This window comes from Typopeltis vanoorti, chromosome 19, assembly GCF_054136105.1.
Source record: "Typopeltis vanoorti isolate ZY-2024b chromosome 19, IOZ_Tvanoo_1.0, whole genome shotgun sequence".
Classification (NCBI taxonomy): Eukaryota; Metazoa; Arthropoda; class Arachnida; order Uropygi; family Thelyphonidae; genus Typopeltis; species Typopeltis vanoorti.
The window spans coordinates 17,522,267-17,549,262 of record NC_143567.1 but is presented as its reverse complement, the minus strand read 5'-3'; the positions used below and the strand labels follow the sequence as shown (position 1 = coordinate 17,549,262).

The following is a 26,996-nucleotide window of genomic DNA, read 5'->3' as shown; positions in this document are numbered from 1 at the left end:
ATTTAAAGTTTGCATATATTGTATGAGCATAAATAGTCAGAAAAGAAAAAGAAGGAAGCACACTTTTTTTATTTATTATTTAAGAATTATTTTTATTTATGAATTTTTATTAAATTATTTTATATAAGGAATTTTTATGAAAGTTAATTATGAAAGTAAATTAATTAAAAATTATTTTTAATTAATTTTTACACTAGAGGGACAGTAAGAAAGTGATTTTAAATGTAAAGCAAATGGAGTTACAGATTTGGTATATTAGTGTATTAACAAAGTACGATAAAAATAAAAATAAAAAAGTAAAGAAGGAAGAACAGGGGACTTTTAGCAACAGCGAAGATAAGTACGAAATATATTTCAGAAATTTATTATTAATTTGAACCGGCGTCAATTGTTTCTGTAGTTATCGAAAAACATTGCAATTCTTTTGCTATTCTCTGCAGTTATGTGTAAAGAAAACATCTCGTCTTCTTTGATTCTTGTTTATAATCGTTTTGTGCTGTTGAACGTACAAATCCAAAATTTTGTGTTTGACTATGAAAAAGTAGCAGGTTATGTTTCAATATATATTTCCACCGCCAAATTTAAAAATTTTCGATTAAAGACGACTGAAGTTTAGAACCAGAGAACCTTCGCGTAATATTTTTAGTATACCTATAAGATAATTAAGACAGTACAGTACGGTATATACTTTTTCTTCAAGACTACGTCAGCGTTTCTAGTTTTGTTAATGCATCAACATATATATAAAGGAACGGTATGAATCCAGTATGCAATATTGCCTAAAGAGATGATTCCTTGCTTTCTTTAAGGACCGTCAACTACCAGTATTGTGAAATGATTTATGAAAACGTCTGGCAATCTCCCTAAAATATGACTTCAACTAACAGTGTGTTTATTATTTATTTATTTATTTTAAATGTGAATCCCATCCCACTAAAAAGTGGCAACCCGATATGTAGTTCATTTAGTATATTTTGGCTGGCCTAAGGATTAGATTATCTGGAAGTCTTGCTCTTCATGCCCAAACACAACATTTTCGGGTGACTTCAGGCTTCTAGTATTCGGTGAAGTAGTCTCACACTCGAGGCGATGAAAAATCAGGCACTACATAAATTATTCACAGATTTTCTGACGTCTTTAAAATCATTTTATCGAGACATCTAGATCAGATTTCTTTTTTCTTTTTTTATTGGGAATATTTTAAAAAATACCATGTATTCCAAAATAAGCTTTTAAATAAACATTACATAAGCTTTTTACCACAATTTGTCGGTATATTTGCGTTATGATTTTAATACAAACAACTCTGCAGCCTTTGTTATGTGTGATGTCACTTACACACGCGCGCTCATCAGCGTGTGTATGTGTGCGTTCACATGTATTTTCGATTTCTGTTTTAGTAAACGAACTCTTCGCACCACACTCTTTTCATGAAGTAAAATTTCGTTGAGAATCTAATCACAGTTTAAGTCATCATTTGATCAATTTTAGGTAAAATGTTTCAAAGTCGTATGCGTTCGTTTTAGCCATTTGTATTTGTTGTGCCGTCATGCATTTGCCAGTTCACTTCTGGTTAGACGGATTTTTATTAGTCCGTTTTATTAAACGGACAGAAATAAATTTTTATCAACTTTATATCGTTTATTTTATGTGAATCAACTCCCTAAAGGCTGTAAACTTTTAGCGCACTCAGTACCGTGAGTGGACTAGAGTCAAATCAATTTTAATGGCAAAATGTTATGTTAATAATTAATGATATTCGGTAAGCTTGGCGTATAAGCCAAGTTAATTTCATTTGCTGTGACCATGAATGACGTTACTAAAAATTAATGCTATTATTATTATTATTATTATTATACAAATACCCCCTGGAGTCAAGACTCATCAAGAGAGGCAATAGTTAGATGCATTGTAACAGAGATAATGTTTATAATATCTCGTCTTAAATTGATTTAATGTTTGTGCACTCACACCTCATTCGGCAACATATTCCAGTCACCAATCGCTCTCAATGCTCTTCACTCATCCCAGAATCATTCTCACTTTCAAGCACATTTTGCCTTATATTTCATGTATCATGCCACATGTTTTTTTGAAAGCCTAAGGTATACACCAAACAAACACAACATTTAACATTATTTTTGAACACCATATCCTTGAGTACTAGTGAAGGGAAGAACAGAGATGTACTGTCACTTAGTCTGTTACTTAAACTTTGTGCACTTCCACTGAAATTACTAATGCATCTCTTCATTATTGTTTTCAGTGGGTTCTGTGTTTGTTTTAAATCAACCGATCATCGACGATTTCTTTTAATCGTCAATTTTATGTGAATAAAATAAAGTTGACAAAATAAATGTGTCCATTTTCCGCTCGCCATTTATAGTTGGGTTTTCTGTTTGCCAACTGTTAAGGTTCCGTTTTCCTGATTTCCTCATACTCATGTCTGTGTTTTCCTCCTTTACTATCCTGAAATGATAAAGCGCGATAACTGCGTAGTTACCTCTTACCTTATCTGTTTCTTGTTGTCATATAATCATGGCATTCACGCATAAACAAACACAAGAATTATTGTGCTGTAGCTTATGAAACCGATATGATTTAGTCGCTGTAATCTGAAGGACCTATGAATAAACCATTGTAAGCTTTATTTTGTTATTTACTTCCGGCAGTCATTAGTGAATACCCAAAAAAATAAAACCGGTTTCGAACACTTTTTTTTTTTTTTTTTGCATTAATACTATGTCGACTTCACTCTGCGGTAGGAATTGGATAATTCATGTTGTCTCTATCGTAGATAACTTATGTCTCCTAGTGGAAGATTTCAATCATAATAATACTTTTTATTATAATTATTATTTTATAGTTATATAGGAAGAGAACAGGATAATATTTTTTAGGAAGAGAACAGGATAATATTGATTTTTATAATCAGCTACAAAACATATATAATAAAATAAATAAAAATAATTACATAATTTTAGCAGGAGACTTCAATGCAAGAATTGGAAACACGAAAATTAATAATAATATAGGAATACATGGAGAACATACTCTAAACAGGAATGGTAAAAAAATTGATTGACTTTGTAGTTTATAATAACCTAAAAATAATGAATTCCTTCTATAAACATAAAGACATACATAAATATACTTGGGTAGCAAGAGGATGGAAATCAATATTAGATTACTTCATATTAAATGAAAAGACATCAAAATTTTCACTAGATGTTAGAGTTCACAGAGGATATGAAATAAGCAGAGACCACTTCCTTGTTAAAATAAAATTAAGATTACCACCTAAATGGCTACAAGTAACAAGAACAGAAAGAAAAATTGAAACATTTGTTTATAAAACTAGACTATTGAATGACACAAATGTACAATGGCTATATGAACAAAGAATTAACCAGTATCTAGATAAAATAAAACAAAATGAAGAAATAGAAATAGAATGGCTTAATATAAAAACGATACTAAATGCAGCAGCAAATGAAAGCTCAGGAAAGACCAAAAAATTCAATAAAAGGAAAAAACTGAAGATCTGGGATGATACAATCAAAGAAATAATCAAAAAGAAAAAAGAAGCCTATCACAAATGGTTAAGCAGTAAAAGATTAGAAGATGAAATAGAATATAAAAGAATAAGAGCCATAGCTAAAAGAGAAGTCAGAAAAAGACATAGAGAATCATGGAATAAATCTGTTTCTAATTTAGAACATGATTTATATAAAATAAGACCCAATGTATATAAGATTTTGAAACACCTAAATGCAGATACCAAAGAAAACATAAAATTAAACACTGAATTGAAATTAGAAGAATTTCTAAATTACTACACAGAACTGTGGACAGACAAATATTTTAAAAAAGACAACTGGCAAACAATTAACGAAAATGAAAAGGAAATAACTGAAGAAGAATTAGAAATCAGCCTGAAAGAAACAAGAAACGGAAAATCACCTGGATAAGATAAGCTAGGTTCAGAACTATATAAATACGCAGGAACAAGATTCAAAGGAAGACTCTTATTATTTTTAAATAAAATTTACTCAACTGGTATCCCCCCAATAGAATGGAAAAAAGCAATTGTGATTCCTATCTTTAAGAAAGGTAATAGAGATGACCCTAAAAACTATAGAGGTATCAGTATACTAAATTCATGTTACAAAATATACAGCAAAATCTTAAATAGCAAACTAATGAAATATTCCGAAAACTTTATTCTAGAGGTACAAAATGGATTTAGAAAAGGACGATCATGTATAGACCCAGCCTTCTGCCTAAAATTAATAATAGAGAAAAGAAGAGAATATAATTTAGAAACACATATTGCATTTATTGACTTTGAAAAAGCATTTGACAAAGTTAAAAGAAACATATTATTTAACATATTAAAAGAAAGACAAATACCAAATAATATCCTAAAAGCTGTCACAAGTATATATGAAAATAATCAAATACAAATAAGATTAAATCATGAGCTATCATATACAAGAGAGATAAACTAAGGGGTCCGACAGGGATGTCCCCTCTCAGCAACTCTTTTTAATATCTACTTAAATGAAATAATAATAAAATGGAGTAAAAATTTACATCAAGGAATTAAACTTTCACCTACAGTTAACTTAAACACTCTCCTCTTTGCAGACGACCAAATAATAATTACAAATTCTGAAGATAACTTATAGAAAGCTATTTTAAATCTAAATGAGATATCCAAAGATTATGGTATGATAATATCAACAGAAAAATCAAAAACTATGGCCTTTAAAGGACAAGATCCAGCAAGAACTAAAATATTATTAGATAACAAGATCTTAGAACAGGTGAATTCATTTAAATACCTAGGATGTATGATCACTTATGAAAATGAAAAAGATATAAACATAAAAATTGCAAAATATTTAAAAATAACAGGAGTAATTAACTCTATATTTAAACCAAACCTAGTTCAAAAACAAACCAGGCTAAAAGTATACAATACATTAGCCCTACCGGTCTTAATGTATGGAAGCGAAATCTGGACAATAAAACAAAAAGACAAACAAAGATTAACAACAGCAGAAATGAAGTTTATGAGAAAAACTGCAAAGTATACCCTATTTGATCACAAAAGAAACGAAGATATTATGAAAGAATTAAACCAAGAACCAGTAATTGAAAAAATTAAAAAATATAAACATAGATGGATGGAACACGTTCAAAGAATGAAAACAGAAAGATTACCAAAACAAGCCTTAAAGTACAAGCCATTAGGGAAAAGAAAACCAGGACGTCCTCTTAAACGATTCAACGATGACTTCTAAGGCCGGAACAGGCCATACTAGGCCTAAATCCTTGATACGTATGATGATGATGATTTTATAGTAGTCCGATCTAAAGCATTTCTCTGCGACCCTTGAGTCAGTGCATGTTTAGGGTCATTGCTTTAGGGGATTTTCACCCAAGTATCCCTGTTATGTTATTATTTGGTGTATTTATGTTAACCCATTAACATAAATTGTAATTATGTTTATGTAATTATATAGGAAATACAAGACAAATATTTTATGTCACCCTGTACACATTTATTCCTCTGATATTTGGGTACTATATATGATAATGTATCAAATATATAAAAAAAAAAAAATACAGTTTCAAACGAAAAATAAATAGGATTACTTTGCAGGCGCTCTGAAAACTTTACTATTAAATATGGGGAGTTTCTTCAACAACCGACTTATTTTACTGGAAATGCAAATCATTTGAATTATACTCATATTCTGAATGTTGGTTGTGATAAACAAGGGTATTGGTTGTTTGTGATTTTAATATATGAAATTCTTATACTGCTGAATGTCTGTCTGGCTGGCTTAGAAATTCAGTTTTAGGCAGCAAAGCTGACAGTTATTGTCATGTTTGAACTCCTGCTCTCCCGCTTTATGGAAAGGAAATAAAAATTGACAGATTTATTTATTGAGCATAATATATTTAATATAATTTTGTTCACATCAGTTTTATTTACATCAGAGCTGATTTTTGATACTTTACAGCTGAAAAATCGTTATTACGTCACTGATATACACGTTCCTACTGGAACGTATTATGGTCGTTAAAGTCGTTCTTTTCCTCAACTAACCTGAAGAATGTTTTTATTTTTTTTTTCTTCAGTTGTAGTACATTTACATTAGATAAATTCTGAAAGCCACATTCATAGGCGTAAAAAACTACTCGAAGTGGGTGGGTAGTGCCAGATTTTCGGAGAGTTTTGTGTAGGAGTTACGTCACTAAAATTTTGAGTATTTTATTGCCAAGTTAAAGAGAGTATTCTAAGTTGCTTTTGTAAGTCTTAAGCAAAGCAGTCGTCTGCTAAAAATGCCCCGAAAGACTCCTATTTTGCAGTTTAGAAATGTGCACAAAAGCGTTGGATGCATTAGGGAACTTACTGGGTTTTCTTGTCCGTAACAGTTTTATACCGAATTCATGTTTATCCCGCGCATACCGAACTCTTGTTTAAAACCTAGACGCGTTGTATAATAAACAATTTATGCCTTTTTATTTCGATTTATTATTATCTCTCGATATAATTTATTACAGTCTGTCAAGAAATGATCCAAGTTATAATTATATTTAGCGTATAATTGACACACACACACACACACACACACACATCGTATTATTTATGCACTTTTGTTAGCTTTATTTTCTTCTAATTTAGGAGTCTTTTTTTTTTTTTTTTAATGATACGTGATATGTGTCTGACCATAACACACCAGACTAGTTAGATTATCAGCAAATCACGAAGAGGTTAAAATGCTACAGAAGCTCAATAGTGTTGGTGGCGATACATTGTAAGTGCTCCAGTTTTAGATACGTAAGCGTCTAATACACACTCCCTATTCCACAGTACCAGCACGTGCTTAAAACACGCCGTGTCTGGTGATCGCATCACCAGAGTGGCTACTCTATCGCTTCTGTCTAGATATTCTTATCAAATGAAAAACGGAACCAAAATAGACCTTACGATTTCTTCCAAGGACAAAAGGCAGCGTCTTTATAATATTTAAAAAAAAAAAAAAAAAAAAACTGATATAAAATAGAATAATACAGTAAGGTCCAAGGTTATGTTTGCCTTTGAAAGTATTATGGTAATTTATTCGAATAAAATACTGCAGTACAGTATTTCCATCTAACAGGATGTGATCCATTAATTCTGTAGGAAGGATGTTATTGTTTCAAGACGACACCAAAAGTCAGTCCGCTTCATCAAACCAGAGTAGAAATGAGCGAAGATTGCACTTTAAGTACGGGGGGGTGCCACTTTTTTTTTTTTTTAACCTCATTGCTCGTAATGAACTAATGAGGAAATTTAAGAAAGATGAGAAAAGACAATTAACTATTTTCTGCAGGCCATAAGATGAAACATCAATTTTTAAGCGCTGTAAGCAGGCATCTCATGTGACGTACTGTACGCTGTCCATTAGTGGTTTTTTTTTTTTTTTTTCCATGCCAGGAACTAATGTGGGGAGGGGGGAGTGGAAGAAAGAGAGAGTGAGAGTGGAGAAATGAATTAACTTTTCTCTCTCTCTCTGAATTATATGGTATTCGACGGCGTGACAAATAATAAAGGAAGGGAAAGAAGAAAGAAGTGAAATGTTTTCTAGGACAAAAAGCAGTGGTATGCTTAAAGGTAACGGGATAGTTTCAAAAGACCTTCCTAGAAAGAAGTAGATCTGACCTCATCCTGTCTCCGCTTTAAGCAATGAAAAATTGTTCTAAAAAGCATTTCCTAATCTTCAGGATTACATTCGGCGAAGAAATAGCATAAAGAAACCGCATAAACAGTTTTGAGGTTTTATTAATTGGGGGAATTCTAGACTCTGCATGCTTCGTGTGTCGCCCACCCTAGCTGTTTAGTGATTAAATTTCCAGGGGGAAAAATCCTCTGTAAACTGAGATGATTATTCAGTTTATTATTCTCTAAAACAGTAGTCTCCAAAGTGTGGTACGCGTACCCCAGGGGGTACGCGAGTCGATACGTGGGGGTACGTCAAAAAGTTTTATATTGATAGGAAAAAAATTAAGTAATTAAAGATAAAGAATGTTACTTTCATCAATTAAACATATATCTAATATAGACAAAGACGTTATAAAGATCCTGTAAACTTAAATTTGCGAGTAGCGCACATTGGGCGACTTTGCACACATAATCGTCCGTGGCAAAGCTGTCATGTTTTTTAAAACTAGGGAGTAAATCTCTTACTTTTATCATTGTCATTGTTTGTGGAGCATCCTACTGTTGACAAGCCCAACTAGAGAAGGAAAATTGCTTAGTTATCCTGCTATCTACAGATGACACCACAATTATATTAATCATCGAATTACCAAATATCGAAATAAATTAAACTTGGAACCAGACCTTCGTATCGCAGTATCAGAAGCCATCAAACCAGAATTTCAAGAAATTATGAAAGAAATGCAAGGCCATTGTTCACATTAAATATTGTAATAAATATTATTTAAGTTAAGGGATATTACATCCCATATTGTTTCATAGCTGAATACGAAACTCAAAGGGTTTCATGCGGAATACGAAACTCAAAGAGTTTCATGCCGAATACGAAACTCAAAGAGTTTCATGCCGAATATAGTAAATATATAAAGTTCGGCGAGTCCGAGCGTAAGCAAATACCTGGATAGTGTTACAACTGACCCTTTAGGGAGTGCAACACTGAGGCAACTCATGGTAAGGGTGGAGCAAACTCCGATCATTATTCTTGATATTTCCCCATAATGTGAAACCCAGCTCCTAGGAGCTGTTATTACTGTTCTACATTATGAGTGAGAGAAGGTCACTACCCAGACCGGTTTCAACCTTTATTGAGGTCTCATCAGTGAGTAATAAATATGTTTGTAAGCTGTTAATAATAAAAATAATGTGTAAAAATATCTAGCTTTTTTAATTATTATATGATGATACAAGGCATATTTCATCTTTATAATACTTATTATAATAGATTTTTGCTCAATCAATTGGGGGTAGGCGCTATTTATTTTTTCTGTCTTGGGGGTACGCGACCAAAAAAAGTTTGGAGACCACTGCTCTAACCCCCCCCCCTCTCTCTCCCTGTCGTCTAGGAAAATATAAGAACGTTTTTTCATGTGATTCTAGTAAACTTTCCTTAAGCATTTTAAGTTAGAAAGCAACATTATTTCACATAATTATTTATTATTATTGTTTTACATTTTTATTCATTTTTACTTGCTCTTGAAACCCTGCCGTAGATACCAAACCAGCAACGTATTCAAGCCACTTCAGGCCTCCTAAGCCAGATGGTAGTGTCACACCGGGCGACGAAATTAATTTTCCACTTAAAGACAATCACCAACATCCATATGTGCACAGCGAGAATCAAATCCGTAGCCTGTTAGTTGGAGAGCGGATAATACGCCAACCATGCCGGCGAATAACACAGTTCTGTTCTGGTATGATCTGTTCTTATCTGTTTATTCATTGGTGTATACACTTTTTTATTTTCTTAGTTTAGCTAAGCTGTGGATCCAGTTTCTTAGTAAATTGGATCCATAGCTCAGCCGCAAGGAAGTTGCGAATTTTGGCTTTTAGTTGGAAAGACCTAGGCTCGAATCTCGATTTATTCGTCTTCGGTTTACCAGTTGCATTAAATTACGAGACTGAAGACTAACCATTCCATCCGAGCATTACAATTAAAAATAAATAAATATATTAATTCACAAAAAAAAAAAAAAAAAAAAAAAATGGAACCGGGAAGAAAAATTACTTTTCTGGATGGCGGAATGCCAAATACGACTCTTCATTTTTCTTATTGTTGCCGTACGATAGTTAATTAACGATTTATGGTTAATCTGAAATTATAAATCTCGATGCTGTAGGGAAAGTCATGTTAACGCTAAGTTCACACGATCTAGGAAGTGGAATTTCTAGGATTTCCAGAGTATAAATGATCTTATTTCTTTATCACTCTGAGTGAATTTACCTCTTTATCACACATAGTATTTGTAAAGAGATCATTTTCCTGGTTTACCAAGGAAAATGGTTTTACTCTACACGTCTATTCAGGGGGATACTCCTAAGAGCACCCGAAAAGTTCTTAACTGAATACAGAATAAAGCAATTAAGTTGATCAATAACCCATTTCTCACCAGTTCACTTGACGCACTTTCCCACAGGCATTCGGTTGCTGCTGCTTGCATTTTTTTTTTTTTTTTAATATTTGCATTCATCCTGCTCATCAGAAACGACATCAGTAATTCTTCCACGCTCTCTTAATTCTGTTAAATGCATGCAGCATACTCAATGCCTTTTCACAGTTAAAGTCCATACTCACAGAACAATATATATTTTTCCCTCTTCGTTCTTTCTCTCTACTGCTGTCCTTTATAACAGCTCTACATTGGATTATATTCCATTGTTGTTGTTTTTTTTTTTTAGAGTATAAATAAATTTCCTCTTTTTTCTAGATTTTCCCCATTCACATTGAAACTCTTGTGTGTCGGATCACCATTTAAAAAATATACATCATATAAATACCACATTTCATTACATTTCCTTTAGCCAGAGCAGCATTTTGTTACTTTCTCTCTCTCTCTCTCTCCACACACACATACACACACAGAGAGAGAGAGTAAAATTGACTCGGTTAATGATATGTTTCTAATTATTAACTGACTTAAACACCGAGAAAAAATACAAGAGATTGAATAAGGTTTCACTACTAGTTTTTATCGGAAATGCCGACTTCCTCAGGTGAATACAGTACCATGGAGAAAACATCTTAAAAATATATTGTACTTTAGACAAAACAGAGTTTAGAACAAGTAGGAGTTGTGTTTGAAATTGAGTCCGACCGTTAGTTCTGGCGTGAAGATGTCTGCGTGTGAATGATATCATGAGTGCGCCAAAACTGGATTAAGCGCTATGTGAATCGGACAGGCTGTAACTGAGATTGCTGTTTAGATGGGCAAAGTCGAGAGCTATTTCTTTGGATTCCAAGAAACGTCTTTCTAATTCATCGGAGCATTTATGGATGTTTGAAGTTGAGTTCCAGTCTATTTGATGTTGTCGTCCTTCAACATTGGTATTGGCCGAGAATAAAACGTGGCTGGATAGGGCACTAGCACGGACTCTGTTATAAGAAATGTCACGTTGGTGTTCTTCTAGGCTGAAAGAGATGGATTTTTCTGTCTGGCCATAATATGGTTTGCCGCAACTGCAAATGATTTTGTATACTCCTGGGAATTGAAGAAGGTTGTATTTTACTTTAGGTTGACTGAGGTAAGATCGGAGTTTGGAAAAGGTGGGGAAATATGTTTTAACATTAAATTTCTTCAGGATTTTCGCTAGTTTAGGAGAAAGAGAACTTATACGGTAAGGAGATGTAGGCTGTTGGGTTTGAGTTATCTTCATTTCTTTGTTGATTACGTACACTAAGACGATTATAGATATTTTTAGGAGAGTAACCGTTATTTAAGAAAGTTCTTTTGAGGTAAAGTTCTTGTTGAACTTCCTCTTCTTCTGACAACAAGGATCTCGCCCGATGAGCTAGTGTGGAAATTCCTAATTTCTCAGGCGGGGAGGAGTAATGGTAAGACGAAGCATGTAGGTATCTATCGGTGTGTGTTGGCTTTCTAAAGATGGAAATCTTGAGACCATCCGGTGTTCTAGTAAGTTTTATATCTAGAAAAGCTAAAACACCATTAACTTCTGGTTCGGATTTAAGAAGTTTATATTTTGATGAAAATTGTTTAAATGATCCACAAAGGTTTGTAAGTTTTCTGGGCCGTGCTCCCAAATTAGGAAATTGTCGTCCGTGTAACGTAGCCAGATTTCGTGTTTCAGTGTCGCTGAGAAAATGGCCTTTTCCTCAAAATCTTCCAGCTAGCACACTCTCGGACCAATAGTTGAAAGTATTGATTCCTCTACATACATCTCTCGAAATATCTCGCTTCCTCCTTAAAATGTCTCACAGGAAAATCCTTTTTCATATATCAAAAACTCGGCTGATTTTGTCTCGAAGATCAAGAACATCCAACTTAACGAAGCAGACAGAATGGTAAGCTTCGACATAGTCTCACTAGAACCAACGTTCCAACCCAGGAAGTCCTTAGTGTTTTAAAAATCAAGTTATCTAAAAAGATTTTCGCCTTACTTGTGCACTGTGTGGATTCAGGCTACTTCTCATTTGAAGACAAGATCTACAAACAGAAGAGCGGTTTGGCAATGGGTAGCCCACTGTCTCCGGTGCTAGCCAACGTTTTTCTGGAAGATTTTGAGGAAAAGGCCATTTCCTCAGCGACACTGAAACACGAAATCTGGCTACGTTACACGGACGACAATTTCCTAATTTGGGAGCACGGCCCAGAAAACTTACAAACCTTTGTGGATCATTTAAACAATTTTCATCAAAATATAAACTTCTTAAATCCGAACCAGAAGTTAATGGTGTTTTAGCTTTTCTAGATATAAAACTTACTAGAACAACGGATATCTCAAGATTTCTATCTTTAGAAAGCCAACACACACACCGATAGATACCTACAGGCTTCGTCTTCCCATTACTCCCCCCCCCCCCTTAAGAAATTAGGAATTATTTCCACACTAGCTCATCGGGCGAGATCCTTGTTGTCAGAAGAAGAGGAACTTCAACAAGAACTTAGTTACCTCAGAAGGACTTTCTTAAATAACGGTTACTCTCCTAAAAATATCTATAATCGTTTTAGTGTACGTAATCAACATAGTAATGAAGATAACTCAAATCCAACAGCCTACATCTCCTTACCGTATAAGTTCTTTCTCCTAAACTAGCGAAAAATCCTGAAGAAATTTAATGTTAAAACATATTTCTCCACCTTTTCCAAACTCCGATCTTACCTCAGTCAACCTAAAGTAAAATACAACCTTCTTCGGTTCCCAGGAGTATACAAAATCATTTGCAGTTGCGGCAAACCATATTATGGCCAGACAGAAAAGTCCATCTCTCTCTCTCTCCGTCTAGAAGAATACCAACGTGACATTTCTTAGCACAGAGATAGGATTAGGGCACTTGCACAGAGTCCGTGCTAGTGCCCTATCCAGTCATTTTATTCTTGGCCAATACCAATGTTGAAGGACGACAACATCAAATAGACTGGAACTCAACTTCAAACATCCATAAATGCTCCGATGAATTAGAAAGACGTTTCTTGGAATCCAAAGAAATAGCTCTCGACTCTGCCCATCTAAACAGCAATCTCAGTTACAGCCTGCCCGATGTAACGATGACGCACAGTGCTTCACGCCAGAACTAACGGTCGGACTCAATTTCAAACACAACTACTACTGTTCTCAACTCTGTTTTGTGTGAAGTACAATATATTTTTAAGATGTTTTTTTTTTTTTTTTCATGGTACTGTATTCACCTATATATATGAAAAAATGACATTACGTTGAAAGACGAATTTAGTCGCTCAGTATGAGAGGACATTGCTTATTTCAGATCCTTAATGACTTGAAATAATACATGTTTGGTTTTTTGAGTAGGTTGCCTTTATTGTAGAGAAAAATTAACATAGTCGTCAAAATGGAATCGACCATTTTAAATATTTGGGCTATAAAGTAAGTTACAGTGAACATTTAGACATACTTAACAAAAGAAATAAACTCTTCAATGTAAGCAAGATACTGAATAAAACTCTAATAATATTCTATTAGTTACCAAACGGAGCAAATTAAAAGTGTACAATATTATATCGTAATCAATACTGCTGTATGAGAACAATGGGGAAAAAAGAAAAACAAATCAGTCAATTTCTGCTGTAACATTATTACAGCAGAAATGAGAGAGGGGGAAGGCATACTGAAGGAACTAAATCAAACGCGTTCATAGAAAAATATTTTATTCTAGTTGCTTTGTGTTTCGCAGTTGATGGAAGTAATACAAAAATAAATGGAACAGTCCTTATAAAGAACCTTTCAAAAGGATTCTGGATTACAGACCAAAATGTCCATCAATAAGAAACAGAGGAGGACGACAAAGCCTTGGCTGCAGACTGAAACAGGCCGTCTGTTCTAAATGTGTAAAAGGACAAAGAAAACAAAACAAAAAAAAAAAAAATGCGATCTAAATACTGAAGTTTTAAGTTCTCAATGACGCTAGCTAAGACCCACTCATTCGTCCTAACGTTTTAGCAAGAAAATTACACAGCGGTTGCAATTTAAAATATATCGCATGTAAAATATATGTATTTTTCTAATGAAATAAGACGACACAGTGTAATTCATGAAATGCATACAACATATAGATGCGTTCTCACATTCAGGACATCACATATGACGTAGTGTGACGCCATCAGTAGGACTGAAAGACAGCCTAACCTTTACCGGTGCGAAACAGTTTTTCTTTTGCTTCTTTTAGTGCAAGAACATTAATTAAAATTTCAGATAGTTTGAGTTCTCTTAAATGAAAATTTGACTACCAATTTTTAATCAAGAAATCACTTAGATTTGTGTATCTGTACAATGTACTGAGTTTACTATTACCTACTTTTTATTGTGTAAGTTGGGCCGACTCACTTTCTTGGAGTTTTCCCCAAGAAATATTTGTTTGAATTGGCTATCGATTCCATAAAATACATGAAATAAATAAATGTAATAATAAAATAACAAACTGTTACCTCATGGCAATATGTTAGATTTCTTTTTCTTTCTCTCTCTCTCTCTCTTTTTTTTTTTTTTTGCAGAAATCGAGAGATGTAAGTGATTTTTCATATTTTGTAGATGAGATATTTTTGTCGTGTCATGTTGCCCAAAAAATTGGGAACGTCCCATATTTTTGGGACGTATGACAACTCGCTTTAAGTATTTATTTCAGATTTAACTTTTAGAGAGCCTTTATTCATTTATTTATTTGAAAGGATGAAAATCTATTGTGTTGTGTCGTGTAGAGCGGCCACGATGGTGTCATGTAATAATAATAATAATAACATACTAATATAATATAATAATAATAATAATAATAACATACTAATATAATATAATAATAATAATAATAATAACATACTAATATAATAATAATAACATAATACTATTCCTTATATATATATATATATATATATATATATATTGCAGATTGAATAATTATTCATTTGACCTTCGCAACAGTAAATCTTCACTCATTTGAGCAATATGTATTCTTAAGCAGATGACAGTTTTTTTACTCACTGCTATTAATATCGCAACGATAGGACTGTAAACACTTTAAATAGACTTTCACATAATGGTGATCTGAATAAAAATGTTCGTGTACATACACACACACACAGGCAAAGTATATCAAAGCAGGCCAATAAAAAAGAATAACTTAAAATTGCAAACTACTAGCTGGAACTAAATGTGTTTGTGTACCTTTATGTCTAGCACGTGCTCTTCCTGGCAATTTTCCTGCTCTGCTTCCTTCGAAGGTTGTGCTGACGTTTGTCACTACGTTTGTTTTCTGCTACTAGTGACGCACGCAATCTTGCCAAGTTCGGCAAACTAAAGCTTCGTATTTGCATCTATTAGAAATCGGATACACTAATTAGAGAAATAATAATAATAATAATAAGACATTTGTATTAATCCAAAGAACATTGAAGGCTGTAATGACCACGTTCCGTTGCTGTTGTTGTGCCCATATTTTGAATTACAATAAAAGAGACAAATTTTATCTTGACATTAATCACAAATAACAAGCTGCAACCAAATTTTGAAATACAAATTTATTCCAAGCCATGAAACGTTTTATCTGTATGTTATAGAAGCTCTCATTCGAGATGTCTTATAATAGTGTATTGCAATGTTATTAAAATATTCTTGAACACATAATCATTATTATTATTAACTGGTGTCTCCATGGAGTCAGAAGACTCATCGCGGAAGACCCTGCATTTGACACGCTAGCCATTATTCACAAAGTACTTATCATATCTCTTCTTAAACTCATTCATAGACAAAGCACTTACAACCACCTCTGGCAACGCATTCCACCCATTCACAACGCTCAAGCAAAAAATCTAGTTTTTAAACCCTTGTTAATCACACTCTTACACAATTTCCAGGGTTACCTCTCGTTTTTTTCCATCCTGCACCTTATCGAAAAAAGTAATCAGTGTCAATCCTATAAAACCAGTTTAACAAGTTATACGCTTCTATCATATCTCCTCTTCCTCTCTTATGCCTATCGGCTAGCTTTTCTATCCCCCCACAAATCTTCAATCTGTTCTCTGAAGCAGTCCACAGATCTGTCGCAATCTTTGTCACTCGCCTATAGATCCTCTCCACCACTTCATTGCCAAGGAATCTAGGCTACCAGACCTGCTCGCAATAGTCCAGACGCTGTGTTATAAAGTGGAACAATAACTTCCTGTCCTTGCTTGTCAGTGTGTTCTTCCACAACCATGTAATTTGATGTGTTGTTTAGGGAAACTTTGCAATATGCCCTTCAAACTTAAGTTCTGTGTCCACAGTAGCCCCTAAGTCCCTTGCCTCGTCAACATCCTGCAGTTCAACTCCATCAATATAGTACGAGAGTGGTCTGAAAAGTTCTCGGCCTCGACCATAGATAGCAACACTATCGGCAAGTTTTTTTTTTTTTTTCTAAGTTGGTACATCTGTCATAAGCATCGATGTGAAATTGCAAGTCATTCTATCAAGTAGTTTGTTTTATACAGCTGTCTGAAGCAAAAGTGTCTGTATCCCTTGAAATGGATAAAATTGAGTATCGTGCGGTTATAAAATTCTTTGTAAAGGAAGGTTTAACGCCAAATAAAATTCATTCGAAGTTCATAGAAGTTTATGGACACTCTTCTACTTCGTTTTCGACAATTAAGAAATGAGCTATCGAGTTTAAACGTGGCCGTACCAGCCTTGAAGATGATTCACGTGAAGGACGTCCAAAAAGTGCAAGAACACCAGAAATCATTGATCAAGTGCACGATATGGTATTGAATGACCGACGAGTCAAAGTGCTTGAAATTGCTGCGACTATAGGCATTTCAAAAGAACGTATAAGATATATTTTGCATGCAGAATTGCAAATGAAAAAGCTTTGCGCAAGATGGGTGAACATGCTGTGAGCAAGCCGTGCTTGCTGCTTGCTCACAGCAGATCAAAAACGCACTCGCATGAAAATTTCCGAACAGTGCTTGGAGGCGTTTTAACAAGAATAAAACCGATTTTGTCCGTCGATTTTTTATTATGGATGAGACTTGGATTCACCATTACACACCTGAATCCAAACAGCAGTCAAAACAGTGGAAAGAGCCGGTTGTTCAGCGCCAAAGAAGACAAAGTCAGTTCCATCAGTAGGAATGGTCATGGCATCGGTGTTTTCGGATGCTAGAGGCATTTTGTTTATTAATTATCTTGAAAAGGGTAAAACAATAATCGGGGAACATTATTCCGTTCTTTTAACCAGACTAAATGAAAAAAATTGTGAAAAAAGATCCGGTTTGCAGAAGAAAAAAATCATCTTTCATCAGGACAATGCACCTGCACAAAGGTGTTTTGGCAATGGGAAAATTAAGGGATCTGCATTATGAATTGTTGGAACATCCACTCTGTTCCCCAGATTTGGCTTCCTCTGAATTCTCTCTTTTCTCAAAACTAAAACACCTCCTCGCTGGTCAGCATTTTACTTCAAATCAAGAGATGATTGCAACTGTAGAGGGGTATTTTGCAGATCTTACTGAGAACCACTACAGGTACGGGATAATGGCGCTGGAACATCGCTGGAATAAATGTATTAGTCTTAAGGGAGGTTATATTGAAAAATAAAAATAATTTTGAAATTATAAATTCGTTTTTTCATTGTTAGGCCGAGAACTTTTCAGACCACCCTCGTAAACAGCATGTGATCTCAAAGTGTATCACGTTACGCTTAGCCACGTTAAACTGGCACCATTTACCATCGTGCGTCCATACTGCCGGCTTATTTAAGTAATTTTGCAAGATCTCTATATCGCTTTTATCGACTATGACTCTTTCCAGTTTTGCATCATCAGCGAATAAGTAGATATTTCATGTCAAATTATTTCCAGTATCAATTAATGTACAAAATAAACAACAGAAGACCAAGTACTGAGTACTGAACGTATTTATTTATTAGACGTGTATTCTCAAGCTACTCGGAAAAACTATTGAGCAATTATGTAAAACTGTGACAGTCATAATTACCACTTTATATGAAGAGTAGAACAGTCTTGCCTCCGAGTCCCTTTGAGAACACATAAAAAAGTTCCATTACTGTACCAATGACTCATGACTTCATAAAGTGGATTGGGTGCATTATATACGCAGGAGAGTTTCCCTAGGACACGTTGATTATATTCGCTCAATCGTGATATAAATCGCAACCGGTGGATGTAATTTTATGCTATTATTCTTTTCTTTTCTTTGGTTTGTTAAGAAATAGTCCTTTGATTTGGCATATCCTAATATTCCTGTTGTGGTTTTAAACCACTTAAAATAATTATTTATAGGTTTTATCGGTAAAACATAAGTTATATTTTTAGAAAAATCTTCAGCGATAATATGCCCTTTAGCGCATTTTTACTCTCAGAAACTGAGTTCGTAACTACTAACCTGAATTTACAAATTAACAAAACTGTGACGTCATAAGCATCCATGTGGGAGGGAATGCACTGCAAAATTGGATACTCGTGTTTGCATTAAAAATTAACAAAAGACCCATGAGCTCTTCTTCTGTTTGAAATCCATCAGAACTAGACTAGCATGATTAAATGAATTATGTATCAGTTGTAACGTGTATAATGCCGAGGCTGATTTTATAATGTCTTGAATGTCAAGTTTCCATATAGGACATACCATCAGATACACTGTCTGTACATCTGATAGTACGTCCTATATGGAAATTTCTTCTTGCTTGTAACTGTAGCAGTTCAGTGGAACTGGTATTTGAATATTCTAACTTCATTTCTTATGGAATATCTTTAGGATTTGCAGATTAGACTAGGGTCAAAAGACTGATCTTAGACACACGACTTCCGTTGTGAAGGTGGGGGGGGGGGTGAGAGAGTAGAGGATAGAAATATCATTCTTATGAGCACTATTATTGCTAAGAAGGTAACTGTGTTTGAGGTTAGTACTATTTTTCTAAGCCAATATTTCATTACTTAGGAATGCATATTACACCGTATCGTCTTTTTTTTTTTTTTTTTTTTGTATTTGTCTGAGACAAAAGACGTCACTTGTTTATTGAATGATTTTTTTTTTTTCTCTCAGTATCAGTATGCGTGTACTTTGTGTGGGTGAACGGTGTCTCCAATCTGGAGATGGGAAGTGCAAAGCTTGCATAAGCTTGCGTTATTTGACCCACATATTAATTTTCTTAATTAAATCTACCGTTAGTCGGACATCTGACCATTGGGGCCGCGGCATCAAACCAAACATGTCGCCTAATAAATTGAATTACACCACTACTCTATCGCACAACATTTTGCTGTTCTAATTACATAAGATCGAGGCCATACCGGCGCATTATACGTAACAAGTATAATGTTTCGTGACAGTCATAAAGAAAGAGAGAGGAGTTTTGAGAAAAAATGTTTCCAACATTGTTTAACTGAAAGAGTAATCATAAATACAAACGTACAACATATGCAGAAAAAAAACGCCATAAAATAAGAAACAGTGAAATAATCTTAGAGGTACAAAAAAAAAAAAGTTAGAGTTCTTCGTGTTCTCTTTTTTGTACGGTATGCCCTATTTATGCATAAAAAATGTCAAAGGGAATCTGTTGAGCTTCACCCAGATATACATGGTGTTACCACACCAAGCGACATTTATACTTCGGTGGGATAGATCTGAATTTTAATTCTGTCTAGAATCCGAAGACCCTTAATAATAACTCTTTCAGCTGAGAGTTAGCCAACTTTATAAGAAAGTGGAAGTTTTTTTCATCTCGCGACATGCTCCCCTTGGTTGGAAAACACTTGAGTTCGATTCTCTACGTTGACATGAGGAATTTCATCTAGAAATAAGGCTTTTCAACCAGAGGTGGTTAGGCTTGAGTGTCGAGTATAGTGGGATAATATTGGGCTTGAACTTAGTGTCCGTAAAATATCGGAATCTGCAGTAGGAAGATGCTGGTTGGAGAATGACCTGAGGCGGCATATTAGAACTAGTATTGTCTCATTCCTCGTATATAAAAAAAAAAAAAATGAATCAACAAACTGTCATTCCCTAATGCCAAAGCACCACACATACCCACACCCAAGTGTTAATTGAGACGAGAGACGTTTTTTTTTTTTTTTTTTTTTTTTTTTTTTTTTTTTTTTTTTAATTGGCCGAAAACTGTGTGTAGTGCTGGCTTTATCCCGAAACATTCAATAATTTTCTTCCGGTGTTGGAAATCACGTTATACTAAAGCTACATAGCTCTATAGCAGAAAAGAAATATCAGCAAGAAGTGAACCCATGTCAAGCGATTATAAAAATTGCACAAAATATTCACCTTTTATTGCAGCATTCTATTTTTAGTCAACATATGCGCCCACTTATCCATTAAAAGTTGCAGTTGTGAATCTTATGAACAACAATTTTCCATCTGTAGCATCTATCTGTGCGCGATCCTGTTCCATATACATATAATAACCGTGCTATTGAAGTGAGAATCCAGATTGGAACCTTCAGTAACAACCGTACTCTGAAAGAGAATGAAACTTGTGTCTCATTAAGTAAAGAAAAAGTTCACAAGTGCTAATTATCATGAGGTGTTGTAAATATTTTCGCAAACATGATTGTGTTCAGAACAAAACTTTCAATGTTTAAGTGATAACTTAAATGGTGAAATCTTTTAATCAGCGAAATCATAACATGTCTAGAAGAATGGAGGACTCATGAACTGTTAGACAAAGTTCGAATGGGTATTTATAGACGTATCGTGAAAGATGGATTGATAATTTTCTAGTGTGGTTCTAAATTAGGTATTATTTATTTAACAAAGATAGAAGGATGTTATTTAGTGATGCTTGTCTATTTTTTAAATAGACAAACATCTATTTAAAAAAATAAAATAATATTTAGTGCAAAGATCATTGAGTATTAATTATGACAAATTTCTCTACTATTTTAGGGCATATAATCTACCTACGCACATTTCTGTGACGTAATTATTATTTTAGTGTTTGAGAAGACATGGCATTCGAGTTTCGCAACAAATCCTTCATGACACACACACAGGAAGCAATTCTGACATGCGGACCCATGCCATTCGGTATTGATCAGTCAAAAGTTGATTTTTTTTCTTCCCCTAATTCCTGTATTAGTGAAAAAGGTGGCGAAGCAGACGGGGTTTATACAAGACCAGATATCATAAAACCTTCAGTGAGGGTTTTATGGTATCATAATGACATTCAATATCTTGTATATCGAATGTCATCGCCATCTTTTCCACAGATACAGGAATTTAAAAAATTCAACTTCTAACAGCAATATCGAATAGTGTGGGTCCGCATGTCAAAACTGCTCTCTCTCTCTCTCTCTCTCTCTCTCTCTCTCTATGTGTGTGTGTGAATCATACCAAGCAGTTGCAGATTGGTATGAATGAGTGGTGCACCAATGTGGCGTATTAAATTCGTATTAAGAGTGCAAAGAGCAGTAACTGAGACTTCCACTTTTTAAAAAAAAAAAAAAAATATATATATATATATATATAAAATACATATACAGGGTGTTCGGGATAAATTTGACATATTTATAATTAATTATATTTTTCCGTAAGTTACATGTATTAACACACACTTCTCTTCATTTAAAAGTTTGGACCCTTCTTCATTCATATACAAGATGTCAGAAAGGATGGATAGCTGGAATCCACCTGAATCATGGAAGAGAATAACTTGTATCATGATGATTCGTGCCCGCCATCAAAATAAGGATATTACGACTGCTGCCCAATGCTCCCTGAATACAGTAAAAACAATCAGGCATGAACTAGAGACTTGCAATGGTGACTACGAGGATGTAGCAAGAAGAAAGATCCCTAGCAGACGATCTGATTGCGTTCGTACAGCAGAATTCCTCGCAAATCTGCAGGAACAGGTGTTGAAGAACCCTGGCATTGGAATTCGGGCTTTGTTCGTGGAGTTGCTAACTGTAGTCAAGCCCTGGATAACAAGGGTAGCCAATGGTAGGCCGTATGTATGGCAGCAGGATTCGGCCCCTTGCCACACCTCTGGGACAAGTCAAAAATGGTTGTCTGAAAATTTCTACGACTTCACCAGTCCAAATGTTTGGCCTCCAAACTCCCCAGACCTTAACCCCATGGATTATTTTGTATGGGGCGCAGTTGAAAAAGACACCAATCGCACTTCCAGTAATACAAAAGCCCAGTTAATGGATAAAATTAAAACAGTTTTTGCGGCCCTTCCCAGGGAGACTGTAGCATCAGCTTGTTCGAGGTTCCGAAGCAGAATTGAAGCTGTGATCGATGCTAATGGTGGTTATTTTGAGTAAATCTTGTTGATAGTATTGTAATTAACTCTGCCTGTAATGTTTTTTTGTCAATTCATTAAATTTAATAGATACAAAGAAGATTTTCTTTTTCCTTACGAAACTGTCAAATTTATCCCGAACACCCTGTATATATGTACATATATATATATATATATATATATATCTTTTTTTTTTTTACCTTGGGTATACTATACGTTAAAGATACCAAGCAATTTTATAAACTTGGTTTTAATCCTTTTTCCCAAATAAGCAAACAGACAGGTAAGTCAGTTTTGCGCCTGAAGTATTTTCATCTCTGAGGCAACTCGTGGTAAAGATGGCGTAAGCTCTAATCACGTTTCCTTAGTATCTCCCATAATGCAAAGCACATCTCCTTGCGGACATGTATGATGCTATGCATTAAGGGAAGGGCCACTACCCAGACCGGTTTCGACCTTTATCGAGGTCTCGTCAGTGGGAGCCAGACCAAATGCCAAGGTTGAAGTAATGCAGAACTTATAAATTCTACCTATACCAATTGCCACAAGGCGCTTTGACCTTATTAAATAAAAATCTCAGGATGAGAGAAAGATGTAGAAAATAAAGGAAAATAATATAAATTTGTAGAAAATAAAGGTCGTAATCGGTCTGGACAGTGGCCCTTCCCTTAATGCATAGCATCATACATGTCCGCAAGGAGATGTGCTTTGCATTAGGGGAGATACTAAGGAAAGTGATCAGAGCTTACTCCACCTTTACCACGAGTTGCCTCAGACCGGAAAATACTTCAGGCGCAACTTGACTTACCTGTCTGTTTGCTTACTTGGGAAAAAGGATTAAAACCAAGTTTATAAAATTGCTTGGTATCTTTAACGTATAGTATACCCATGGTATACCTGATGCACGGTGATGTGCCAAACCAGGCCTCGCCATGTAGCCCTGTTGTTTGCTTTTCTGGAGGCTTCAACTCTCTGAAGATCAACCACTCCACGCACACCATCCATCCATCTCATTGATGGTCTTTTTCCAGGAACTTTGCCTTTTATTACTGGACATTTCTGACATACCATGGTGCGTTTAAGATCATACGGAGACATTTGTTGGAAGGAGGACTAAGAAGTCCTCCTTCCATCCTTTCAATGTGTCCAAAATATTTTATCTTTCTTCTGTCAATATCCTTAAAGAGCCTTAAAGCTCTACTGATCTTTTCTAACACCCATTCATCTGTACGCTTTTCAGTATGTGATATTCTCAACTGCCTTCTGTAATACCACATACGGAAAAGCGTACAAAGAAAATCAGATATCCTTTTCTTCTCGACTTCTTTAGGTGCCACGTCTCTGTTGCTGTTGTAAAAACAACTGCATCTAAAATCCTCAACTTTGTTCCCATGGAGATAGATCCATCCTTCCAGATTTTAGACAAGTTTCTGACTATTGTTTTAACCATTCCTAACCTTCTTCTGAACAGCAATTCTTCACATTAATAATGGATCCTAGGTACTCAAACTTGCTGACTTCCTCAATTCTTTCTCCATTAAGGTACGCGTGTTTGTCAAAAGCTTCCCTGTTTGTATATCCTTTGAGAACCATAATCTTTATCTTGCTAGGATTGAGTTGAAGTCCTTTGTTATTACTGATCTTGTTAACTTTGTCAAGAATTTGTCCTAGTTCTTCCTTGTCATTACAGAGGAGTACTGTATCATCAGCATACCTCAGATTACTGATCAATCTACCTCCTATCCTAATTCCTGTCTTGAGCTTATCCAGTGCTTCACGCATGATGTCCTCCTTATATACACTAAACAAGTGAGGAGAAAGTAAACATCCTTGCCTAACTCCTTTTCCAACCTGAAGCCAATCAGTCAATCCATTCTTTTTTTAATGCTTACAATTTCTTGGTGAAAAATCTGTTCAGTGTGTGAAAGATTGACTAATCCCAGAAAGAAGGGCCTGAAAAACGTTTCTCGGTTTGGTAACTAGAATAATGGTGTTTGAATACATTCCGCCTTTTCCTCAGTCTTTCAATATAAAATTTAGGCAAGTTTTGTTTCTCTTCAGAACTAATCGAAACAAAAAATGGGGTAGCTCGAGAAATATTTTTACGGATTCCTAATACTAAATTTGAATAAAATCCATCCATTCGCAATATAGTTTGGAACTGATCGAAAACAAGCCTGATAGATGTTCACTCATTTTGCAAAAAAAAAAAAAAAAAATCAGTAAAAAATCGAGCTGTGCGATTTCGAAATACGTGGTTGCTCCTGAGAAACCTTTTACCACTTTTAATGAGAATTCAAAGCGATGATGCAAAATATATCGTTATAATGAATACTCTCAAAGAATCTTTCTAATTTCTGGCAGTAATTTAATGGAAAAATCATTCCTACCAAACATTGATTCAGAAAACAAGAATAAATAATGAGACTGTAAAATCATAGGAACAGTAAAACTTTTAAGAGTTTTTAACTTTTACGAGCTTTTCGGAGGCCCTTGTAATGATCTGAGTCCCTAAGCCACAGCTTTTCTAGCTTATATGTAAATCAGTCTATAGCCAGTGAGGTTGATTCAGAAGACCACTAACAAATAAACTAGCAACTACACTTTATTGGTAGATGCACCTTTATACGATTTCAAAAAATTGCCAAAAGACGTTACATAGAAAATGCTGATTACGTTGGCAGTGAATAAAAGAACCCTCGTAAAAACTTATAGGCAGCGTTCATTAGGATTTTTTTACTGTATTTTAAGTTAATTTCGTATGATTTTTGACTTGTGCAGCAATAATCTTTCGTTCAAACAAATAATTGCACGAATGGAGATACGCAGATATTATTATACATTTCCTGCCACATGAACCAGTATTTAAATATTTAATTCGATATTATCAACTCTAAATTTCCCTAGTGTATGATCATAGTAAGGATCTCGTTCATTATGATCGCTTGCTGTTGGCTGCTTTTGGAGGATCATTTCGAAAGCTTTGTGAACTGTCGTGTGACTGCAGAACTATAATCATCCACTCTTCTCACATACCGAAACAATTTAGCGTGATGTGTGGTGATAATAAATGAAAGAAAAACAAAGCCGCCCATTGACTGTTATTTATGCAGGCTGTTGTTTCCTGTTGGCTTAAGTGGATGGACGCTGCCAAGATGGGAACAGGAAATTCTTGTTTAAGAAGAAACCTGTCTACTGCGGCCTTAAACCTCGAATAAACGTTTCATTTATTTTTAGAGACGTCTCAGTAACTCTCTCTCACTGCAGTAAGTAATTTCATATTTGGAACATTTCTTACATTTAAACGCTTTTAGTATTTCGTTTGTGTTTAATATATTTCAGTATGATAAGAATTACAGTTAAATAATATTTTTACTCTTAATTGAAGTGAGTAATGACTAAATTAAAGACTGCTTAATCCACTGTTTGCTGATACACTTAATCAAGATGCTGTAGTAATATTCAGTTCTCTCATAAAGTTTTTAAAGTGCTCTCGAAATACGAGGAAGCATCCTAGAAAATGAATCTGTAGCCATTCATTTTCTTATGAATGGCTAAAGAAAAGGAACAGAAATTAAAAATAATACCAAATTGCCTTCTCTTTATCAGGTCCTAAAATCCACATATCTTTCTATCTTATTCTCATATTTTATAATTCGTGGCACATGTAAATACATAGTTTTGTCTTTAAATTTTCTACATTTTTCTTCTAATTTTGCAATTTCAATAACTACGTGTAATAAAACCCATATTTCGGAATAAAGTATGAGAATGACCAAGTGAGTCATTTAGTCTCTCAATCAAAAATATTGAATAGGATGGTCAATTCAGAAAGTAAAGGTGGGTGGGGGACTAAAGGGATGCTGCAGTTTCTATATACTAATGCCAGAAGTATCAGGAACAAGACGGGGGGAGTATTTTGGCATTGATTAGGGCAACCTCGCCAAAAGTTAGAGGCATTAGTGAGACTTGGCTAATAGCAGATGATGTAGTTACATGGATTAAATGTGAAGGGTTTAGTATTTTCAGGGAAGATAGCATGGGGAGGGGAATGGAGTACTGCAGATGATAGCAGATGAATTGCAGCCAAAAAGAATAGGAAACAGGCGGGAGGGTGGCTGTTCATTTGATGCAATTTGGTGTGAGATTATGACCAGTAAGATAAAATATACGGTTGGTTGTTGCAATAGGACAGGGAGTTCCACAGATGATCTGGAAGACATGCATCGCCAAATTAGTACAATGAGTACAGGTCGAGTGATTATTATGGGGGACTCCAAATGTGGAGATATAGACTGGAAGGAAGAAAGATCACATGGCAGGAAGAAAATAGAATTTATACACCTGCTGAGAGATAATTACTTAAGGCAGTATATAATGGAGGGGGCTAGGGGTGGGAGAATATTGGACCTGGTCATAGGATCAGGAGAGCTATCCATAACCAAGAATGATTACATTGCCTCCATTTAGTGAAAGTGCCCATGCAGTCTTGGCTTGGGAGATTGT

General features: G+C 34.8%; 1 protein-coding gene across 1 annotated transcript in view; it reads left to right on the top strand.

Annotated features, from left to right (window-relative positions):
• Positions 1-238: 238 nt before the first annotated feature.
• The window catches only part of LOC150095884 (long-chain-fatty-acid--CoA ligase 6-like), a 267,968-nt gene continuing 241,210 nt past the window's right edge, over positions 239-26,996 (top strand). Inside the window, exon 1 of the mRNA XM_090409680.1 lies at positions 239-340. The gene's annotated coding sequence lies outside the window, so the exon portion shown is untranslated. The remainder of the gene's footprint in view (positions 341-26,996) is intronic.